Here is a 10,712-nt window from a genome sequence, read left to right as displayed (position 1 = left end):
CCGTTTCCATGGAAACAGCAAAAATGCGAAAAAAATCAAAGTGTTCCAAACTGGAAGAAACTCCACAGGAATGGTAACTGACATGCGCTGATTTCCAATTTGACTTTGGAATTTTCAAAATGGCTGCCGTTACCATGGAAACAGCTAAAATATCAAAAATTCTAACTCTTTCGTTATAACACTCAGCTGGATGAAACTTTATAAAAATGTTACCCGGTACGCTAAGATGTCAAAACAATATTTTGATAATCCAAAATGGCCGCCGTTGTCATGGAAACTGGGGCCAAGTTTTGCATTGACCCTATGGAAAAATGCATAAAATCTGCATTTTCTCAGAGAGTATTGCAACAAAGTAAATGAAACTTCATTGATATATAACATGACATGTGGCAATAAGATGTCTGCTTTTAGAATTTTGGAATTATCTACTGTAACCATGGTTGCAGGACAAATGTTCAAAATTGTCAAATAATTTCAAATTGCTGCAAACTGGATGAAACTTTATAGGAATAGTGACTGACATGTGCGGAGTTGAATTTTGAAGTTGGAATTTCCAAAATGGCTGCCGTAACCATGGAAACAGCAAAATTGTCCAAAATTTCAAAATGCTCCAAACTTAATGAAATTTTACAAAAATGATGACTTGCATGTGTAGATGCACTCTTTGACTTTGAAATTTTCAAAATGGCTGCCGTTCGCCTGGCAATAGGGGGACGAGGGTGCCATCCGTTATTGCTAGCAATTACAAATCTAGTTTTTATTATTTTTCTTCCACAGATTTTGTCCAGGATATTTCTGGAAATCCAATGAACCAAAGTTGATGGAACTCTATTATATAGAGGACCCTAAGGTGAAGAGTTGCAGGCACCATGGAATGGTTCAAGATGGCTGCCGTTTCCTTGGAAACTGCAAAAATGTGAAAAATTGGCAAAATTCCAAATCTTTCATTATAAGACCCAAGTGGATGAAACTTTGTGGAAGTGTTACATGGTATGCCCAGATGTGCATGCAATATCAAGAGGTTCCAAAATGGCCGCCATTGTCATGGAAACAGGGCGAATGTTTAGCATTGACCGTATGGGAAAACACATAAAAGCTACATTTTCTTGAAGAATATAGCATCAATCCCAATGAAACTTTATAGATATGTAACATGGCATGTACCAATGTGGCACCTGTCTTTTGAATTTTGGAAATAGTCACTGTTACCATGGAAACAGCAAAAATTTCAAAAATTTCAAAATGCTCCAAACGAGTTGAAATTTTACAACAATGTTAATAAACATGTGTAAAAGCCCTCTTTGATTTTGAATTTTTCAAAATGGCTGCCACTCGCCTGGCAATGGGGGAAGGGTGCCATCCGCTATTGCTTGCAATGGCAAATCTAGTTATTATTCTTATTCTTCCAATGATTTTTGTCCGGCAGATTTTTTGAAGCCAATGGAACCAATCTTAGTGATAGTCAACTATGATGAGGAACAAAAAATTTCGGGTTGCAGTAGGTCTAAAGACCAATAAAAATGGCTGCCGTTACCATGGAAACGGAACAATTGTGAAAAATTCCACTTTTTGGTTTTAGGGAATTATTTGGAAACGCTTTTACTTAAAATCATTATATTTTGATACAATGTAGGTGCCCACTATATACTTGTTTTGGATGATTTTTGGCATTCATTGGAACTTCTATGTTGCCATGGATACTACACCAAAAATTTCCAAAATATCAAAATGCTCCAAATTTAATGAAACTTCACAGTAACGATGAGCAACATTGATAGATGTGCAATTTGGCGTTGGAATTTCGAAAATGTCTTGTGTTACCATGGAAACAAGGCAAAAATGGTCAAAACGCTTTAAAAAACCTTCAAAAGTGGCCTTTACTTCCTTAAAATGGTAGGTCAAATCCATTGAAACTCTGATGGTATGTTCCCTCCCATGTACCAATGGAGTATCTGCCATTAAAAATTTGGAATGGTCTGTGTTACCATAGAAACCAGCCAAAATGTCAAAAATTTCAAAAATTTCAAAATGCTCCAAAAGTAATGAAACTTAATATGATTGTTGACTGTTAAGTCTGCATGAGATTTTTGGAGTTGGAATTTCCAAAATGGCCACAGTTGCCATGGAAACTGCAGAAATGTCAAATAATTTCAAAATGCTCCAAACTTAATCAAACTTAATATTATTGTTAACTGGCATGTATAGATGAGACTTTTGACTTTGGAATTTTCAAAATGGCCGCCGTTGCCATGGAAACAGCAGAAATGTGTAACTTTTGACCATGCTCTTATTGTACTGAAAATTTACAGAAAGATATATCACAATCATTAGATCTGCATTCACTGTTAAGTTGTTTTGAAATGGCTGCCGCTTCGTGGCAATGGGGGGAAGGGTGACATCCGCTATTGCTTGCAATGGCAATTCTAGTTATTATTATACTTCCACCTATTTTGTCCGGCATGTTTTTTGGAGTGAAATGGAACCAATCTTAATGATAGTTCACTATAAGGTGGAACAAAAAATTTCGGGGTGCAGGTGGGTCTAAGACCATAAAAAATGGCTGCCGTTTCCATGGAAACAGAATAATTGTGAAAAATTCCAGTTTTTGGTTTTGGTAAATAATTTGGAGATTCTTAAACTCAGAATCATCATATTTTGATACAATGTAGGTGCCAGCCATATACTGGTTTTGGATGATTTTGGCAATCATTGGAACTACTGTGTTGCCATGGAAACTGCATCAAAAATTTCAAAAATATCAAAATGCTCCAAATTTTGAAACTTCATGGTAACGATGAGCAACATTGGTAGATGTGGAATTTGGCGTTGGAATTTCCAAAATGTCTGCCGTTACCATGGAAACAGAGCAAAAGTGTCAAAATGCTCTAAAAACTTCAGGGTTTGGTGAATAATTTTGATATGCTTGAACTTGAAATCAACAAATTTTTACACAATATAGTTATCCACTATATACAGGTTTTGATTGATTTTGACATCATTGGAACTACTCTGTTACCATGGATACAGGATCAAATATCTCAAAAATTTTAAAATGCTCCAAAATTGATGAAGCTTAATATGATAGTTGACTGGCAACTCTGGATGAGACTTTTGACTTTGGAATTTCCAAAATGGCCACCGTTGCCATGGAAACTGCAAAAAAGTCAAAATTTCTCAAAATGCTTTGAACTTAATGAAACTTGATATTATTGTTAACTGGCAAGTACAGATGAGACTTTTGACTTTGAAATTTTCAAAATGGCTGCCGTTTGCCATGGAAACAGCAGAAATGTGATTTTTTTTAAAATGCTCTGAATGTACTGAAAATTTACAGAAAGATGTATTGCCATGAATATATGTGCATTCACTGTTAAACCATTTTGAAATGGCTGCCGGTTAGTGGCAATAGGGGAAGGGTGACATCCGCTATTGCTTGCAATGGCAATTCTAGTTTCATTTCTGTTTTGTAGATTTTCTAGAGGAACTACATATTGAGTTACATAACAGACAGAGAGCTATCACAGTTACATATAATATCTTGGAAGCAGCATTTTATAAGATATCAATACGACAGTGGACATACTACCCTTTTGGATGAATTATAGCTTGAAGAAGTTTTGATCTGACATTAAGGACTGGGCCATACAATTTTTGCCCTAATGCTTCAAGTGGTTTGTTTAGAAGGGACTGAATTAACTTGTGTGTGTCTGCATTTTTAAAGGGAAAGACTTGATTGACTATTTGTAAAAACAAAAATTTTATAGAATAATAAAGAAAATAATGCTAACTGATTTTTGTATTGCCTGTGAAAATAGAGCTCTATGTATGGGAGACTTAAAGATTTACTGATTACTATCTGGCTGCAGCAGTGTAAATTATTTGTATAAAGCTTTATATTTTAGAGGGGAGAAGACATGGATGCTTCAAACCTTTTATGCAGATACCTTATGCTAAGAAGTTTCCTTCAGTCAGGTGTCCCCTTTCCTTGACAACATTTTAATGTTTAAACAAAACCATAAAAAATATACCTACCAGGTAGTTTTATCTGCTCTTGACCTCATTTTCATGATTCATTGGTCAATGTAAAGTTTTGTGTTTTGGTATGTTTTTCAATTATCATAAGCAAAACAAGATAAAACTACTTTAGTGTACTGAAGTGAACAATTGTAAGGTGTACATGTCTGTCTGACCTTGACCACAATGGCTCATTGTCATGGATCTTTAAAAAATGTTTAGTTGATGAGATACATGTGTATTCTGATCCTATAGAGCAACCAATTTGTTGTCCTTTTTAGAAACAGTGTTGAGCTTTATTTTGAACCATTACTACTATATTGATAGGGTTCATACCCCCCTTTTCTTGTCAAAATTTCACATTGAATTCTCCAGAAAAAATTAAGGAATAAGTTCATTTTATAATGATTTAAAGGCTATTTCTTGCACTACAAACATATCTGAAAAGCTTTCATTGATGAAATATAGACCTTAACTGTCAGGAGGGGGGGGGGGGGCAAGTATCTTCCAAGGGTTGTTTGAAAGATTTAATTATAGCATCAATATTTAATATTTTTGCTCCTTACAATGATTTTGTACAGAAAATGATAGTTTGAACAAATATTGTTTAAGTGATTTTAAACGAAGATTTTATAAATGTAGGCATTTGTCTCCATGACGACCAAATTTCCTTTATTTTATTATTTTGATTAATTTGATGTTACAATGTATTACATGGAAAAAAATTTAAAAAAAAAATGCTTCATTAAAATTTTATCATTATAAAGCATACATTTATCAAAAATGTGTAATTCTCAAAATTGGTGTGTTCTGTTTCCATGGAAACTGGTAGTTTAATTTGAGGATAATGATAAATAAGTAACTGTTTTCTTTACTTTGTTTCAATATTTAAGTGTTATACAAGCTAAAAAGACACAATCAAATGAATTGTGCTATAAACACATGAAAATAATTTAGCTTATTGTCAGAAAAAAAAAATGAAACAAAAAAAAATGAGACAAAAAAAACTTTTTTTTCTGAAAAATCTAAAGGAGGCTACAAATGAATTTTTTTGATATGTTATATACAAAGGTCCAATGAACAAATGCAAACAAACAGGTTATCCATAGGACCCTGCTCTTGGAAGAAAATAGAATTTGAAAAACGTTATTTTGACTCCTTTTAAGAAAATGAAAAACTGCAACAATTGGTTGCCATGGAAACAAGAGTTGCCATAGTTGCAACTTCTGTTTATCAACTTTAATTTTTAGAACAAATGAGGAACTATGATAACATATATTTGTTTTATCGAAATTCATTAGCAGTTTATAAAAAAATATGTGATGAAAAACAGAAATTTTTAAGGTTTTAGGACTGAAATGAAAGGGTTGTTATGGTGCCATCGTAACCATAGCAACCAAATGTACAACACATGTGTAATTGTTATTTTTTTTAGTTTCTTATCAAAATAGAACATATGAAGCCCAAAAAAGTCAATTTGACAACTATCACTGTATCACCCTCTGCATGATTCTTAGGTGGAGCCATACTTAAATGATTTGATCAATACTATAATAAACAGAAAAATATCTATTTCTTTAGATACAATCTGATTACGGATAAAACTTAATCTAGGTAACAAGGTATGGTCTCCGTTAATTTACGCATTATACTTCCAATTTTGGAGTGAGCTGAAAACCATAACATATAGTTAGAAACAAACTTTCTCAAAATCAATTCCTACTTTGAATTGCAGCTTAGACCAACGTTGAGCATGCTGACTGCTTTTGGTGCTTAATTGCATTATTTATCGTGTGTTTTCATGTTGACAAAATGCTGAGTTGTTTACTGCATTCTGCATTTGCTGCTTTACTTTAAGCTTTGTTTTTGTGATAGCATGTTGCTTGATATGTTTATTTGCTTGCTGCATGTTATGCTTATGATTTATTTAACTGTTTGTTTCTCATGCATGACGTGTAGAAGTAAAGTTCTGTTTACTTAAGAATTGAATGCTTCTTTTTGTAAATTCATTGGGGTGTAAAAGCGTTGACCGAAGTACATTTTGTATGAAGCGCGGAAGCGCTTCATTCTAAAAATGTGCGCACGGTCAACGCTTTTACAACCCTATGAAGTTACAAAAAGAAGCATTCAATACTTATAATTACATTTTTTTAGCTATGATCAAGAAAAAACGAATTTTATATTGTTTTTATTTAATTCACCTGTGCACTTTATTGTGGGACCACGTGTTATCCCGAATGAAAAGTTTTATTGTGTGATACAATTGCTTACGGAATAACACGTGATGTGCTGTTAGCTAATCAGAATAACGTATTATAATGAAACATACATATAATGTAATTATTTATGTGTATAGTCTATATTCTACATGTATTTGCTTTGTCTAAAAATCACTGTTTAGTTTAGAAGTTATTAAATCATGGCCTTAACAAATGCTTAAGGGGCTTGTAAAATTTGCACATTCATTATGAAGTGAATTTTGTACTATGTTACTCCAACAATATTAGGGATTCAGGGGAATTGTATATATCATGATAAGGGAGACAAAAACACTTTATAAAATTTTATTGGTGTTGATATTAGTAATATTTTAGCAAGTCTTCTTATCTATGATATATTTTTTATTACATTTCTAGCATATGAAATGCTCCTCACAAATGTATTATACAAGTATATTTTGAGTGACTGTGAATGTTGAATTATGGAAAATATTTCTAGGGTTTCGTTTCTACGTACATTGCCTATTTATATGACAATATATCCAATAGTGGCTTAGTATAGGAATGTCAATCGTCAAGCGTCAATGCATATTACAATGTAGTAATAAATAAACGATTATCTCTGCCAACGAAAGAGATGCCTTTACTTTACACGTAATTAGATTTATTCATCTGAAAACACTTGACCTATTAACTATAATTATTTGTATACATCTATTGAAGGTGATTTTAAAATACAGCTTTTACAACATACACATGCAACTTGATATTAAAATGTAAATTAAAGAGAAACACGATATACGATAATAAAAACAGCTGTGAACATTATTGTATTTGTATTCTTTAATGAATTTCTTCATATACAAAAATGGGACATTATAAACATTAGGGAGTCAATAAACCAGCAATTTCAAAAATCATGATTACTAATATGTGACCCGCCATGACATTTGCAGGCTTATGGAGGTAGAACGTCATTGTTAAAAAATTATAAACATGATAAATATCGAGATTCAATGAAATACGTATTTGTGAAGAAGAGATAAACACTTTCCTTGGCTTCTTTTTTGCTGACGCCGAACTATACATCATATATAAGTTTTGAAGAAGTTTTACTTTATCGTTTGAAGTGAAAAATATTTGAATCTACAATTTAAATTGATACAAAAAAAAATCAAATTTCTGCTCTATAGTTTCCTTTCATAAATCTAATCTTAAATATATCCCTAACAAATGCACCGTATAAAATGCATATAAGAGAACACCTACTTATAAACTTTTACGCGTCGCATACTAAGTATAGAGACATGCATTATAAATCTAAGTTAAAAAAAAAAGAAGGAATTCTTAAAGCTTACTTTGACAAATTTTAAACTAACTTCATTTCAACAAGTTTAAATTACATGTTTTAAAATAAAGCTACAAAAAAATGGTCTGCTTTATAAATTTTCTTTCATAAATGGAGTCTGAAATATATCCATAATAAATGCACCGTATCAAATGCATATATGAGAACACTTACTTATAAACTGTTACGCGTCGCATACTATGTTTAGAGACATGCATGATAAATTTAAATTAAAAGACGAATTTAAAAAAAGAAATTTTTAAAGCTTACAATGTACTTTGACAAATTTTAAACTAACTTCATTTCAACAAGTTTAAATTACATGTTCTAAAATAGAGGTAAGCATTGTTTGTATTGTAGTAAATTTAAGTCTTTGACATTTTATTCAAAAACGCTATTTAACATTCATGACATTACTAAAAGCCAATACATACAATAATTTTGTATTCTATAAATTAGTGCCTTCAATAAATAAAAGCCGTCATAGAACAGTCTCATTTTCATACCGATATTCGAAATGACTCCTTTCATTGCTATTGTACAACAAATATTTCATAATAACATGACAGAGAGTTTTGTTTCGGAATATTCTAGATAAATATACAAAAAGCAAATTTTAGACAATGTACCCTCCTAAGCCTGGAAGTGGCTAGTCACGTATAGTTAACGGTGTTTTTCTCACAATGACGTTCTACCTCCATAAGCCTGGATATGTCGTGGCTGGTCACATAAAAGATATAAATACGAAAAAGGGACATTTGTGTTGCACTTTTCAAATCTAAGTTATAGTATCTGTTTTCGCTGATAGTGGAAAAAAAATTAATAAAATATATATAAATTTCATAGATTGCTGTTTCAAACATTTTTAAAGGTACGTAAATTCTTGAATATCTGTTTTAATGATGATAAAGATAGCTTTTCATTAGGAATGTTACAAACGTCAAAAACCTCGCTTAAAATGTAGTCATTCTTCGTTGGTGTGCTGATTTAAAACTTCGATCACAAGCGTGTACAGCAGTTTATAATTATTTTTGTGTTGAACAATTAAGAATCTCTTCTTCGAATTATTATTATCAGTATCAAAGCCCTTTGATGTACATCATATTGGAAATAATTTTCCCTAATCACAGCATAATTATAACATGTATAAGTCATTTGAAATTAATGAAATGTATATTGAACCCTCACGATATGTGCAATCCAACCTGAATTGAATCCATCAAGCATTGCTTTAATTTACTCATCTCGTGATTTTGTTTATTTATGTATAATTTGGGAAATGTAATATGACATATCTTCTTTTTATAGCTTTTAAGTTTCGCGTCGAAAATAATTATCTGATTTTTATGTTTAATGAACAATTTTGCAACTATAAATATATTTGTATAATGTGTATATATATAATGATAAATGTTGATAGACCTATTGATTTTGTTTTGATAATTTTGTCTTTAGCCAAATACCTTTTGCCTTTAGTCGGATGGTTTTTTTTCTGCTGTTTGGGTTGTTTTAATGTTATTTGATATATCTTAAAGATTGTTGGCCAATGATTACGATTTCATTATTAACCCTGGTGACCGAACTTTTTCTTATAGGAGTAATCTCTCGTGATCAATGTTTTGATCTAAATTTCTCCGTAACCGAGAATGATAACCGTTACGACCGTCATATTTATCAAAATTTGTGGACTACCCTTAAAGATTTGTAAGTTATTTTAACCAATGTGATTTAATTGCAATGTTGTTGGAGTTATTTGGTTTTTCAAATTCAATATAGGTGATATGTTGAATAAATTCATTCAACTATAGTCATAGAGACCTGAAGTACTTTTGATGATAAGTCCTTAGTACATTTGGGGGTAATTTGGGATTAGAGTCAAGGTCATGTTTGTTGATTTTGAATTTTGCTGGTTATCATTATTCCACAGAAACAGTAACAGTAAATGCTAAGATAATTTGCCAAATAATTGTTTACGCATTTGACACAAAGTGTTTTGGTGACCCTTTGATAAGTTTTCTCCCCTTAATTATTTGAATTCAATAAAACATTTCAATCATACAATTTAATGACATAGGCTCTCTGGACATGAGGTCACTGACCTATGACCATGAAAATAAGCAAAGAAACAGAGGTCAATTTAGCGTTCACCATTTTTGCCATTTGCTAAATATTCATACCATTATGTCTTTTGCATGAGATTGGTAAAAATATGGCTTGAAAAATACCATCTAAACGTTTGCACACTTGTACATATAATGAAAAAGTAGAAACTTTATATTTTCTGAATCAGGTTACAGTCAATAATAATAAAAACCCGTAGTGACGTCTTCTTACAATGTTGTTTTAATCTCATCCATTCTTTTTCAAAAATTGGTTTTCTATCATTAGTTTTTTTTCTTTCTTTAACCCCTTTTATTTCCTCCAGGATGATTTTGTTATACAAGATGTACGCGTTTTTGAAAATGACACCGTGTAATCGAACACATTCAAATATCTGCATGAACACTGTTATTCTTGTTATCATTACTTCTTCTCAACCGTATAAGTTAACTACAAATTTATTTCTAACATTCTTCGTGTTTTTCACAGGATAGTTTGCAGAATTTGACCAAAGCCTTCCGCCGACTCAATGTGAGAGTTATTTCCGCTCTTATATTTGCCATAAAAGAAAGGCAAAAAATGCCAGTCAACAAATAAAATTGAGAATGGAAATGGGGAATGTGTCAAAGAAACAACAACCCGACCAAATAAAAAACAATAGCAGAGGGTCACCAACAGGTCTTCAATGTAGCGAGAAATTTCCGCACCCGGAGGCGTCCTTCAGCTGGCCCCTAAACAAATATATACTAGTCCAGTGATAATGAACGCCATACTAATTTCCAAATTGTACACAAGAAACTAAAATTAAAATAATACAAGACTAACAAAGGCAAGAGGCTCCTGACTTGGGACAGGCGCAAAAATGCGGCGGGGTTAAACATGTTTGTGAGATCTCAACCCTCCCCCTATACATCTAACCAATGTAGAAAAGTAAACGCATAACAATACGCACATTAAAATTCAGTTCAAGAGAAGTCCGAGTCTGATGTCAGAAGATGTAACCAAAGAAAATAAACAAAATGACAATAATA

Source organism: Mytilus edulis, chromosome 12, assembly GCF_963676685.1.
Source record: "Mytilus edulis chromosome 12, xbMytEdul2.2, whole genome shotgun sequence".
NCBI classification, from domain to species: domain Eukaryota; kingdom Metazoa; phylum Mollusca; class Bivalvia; order Mytilida; family Mytilidae; genus Mytilus; species Mytilus edulis.
Note: the sequence above shows the minus strand (reverse complement) of the source record.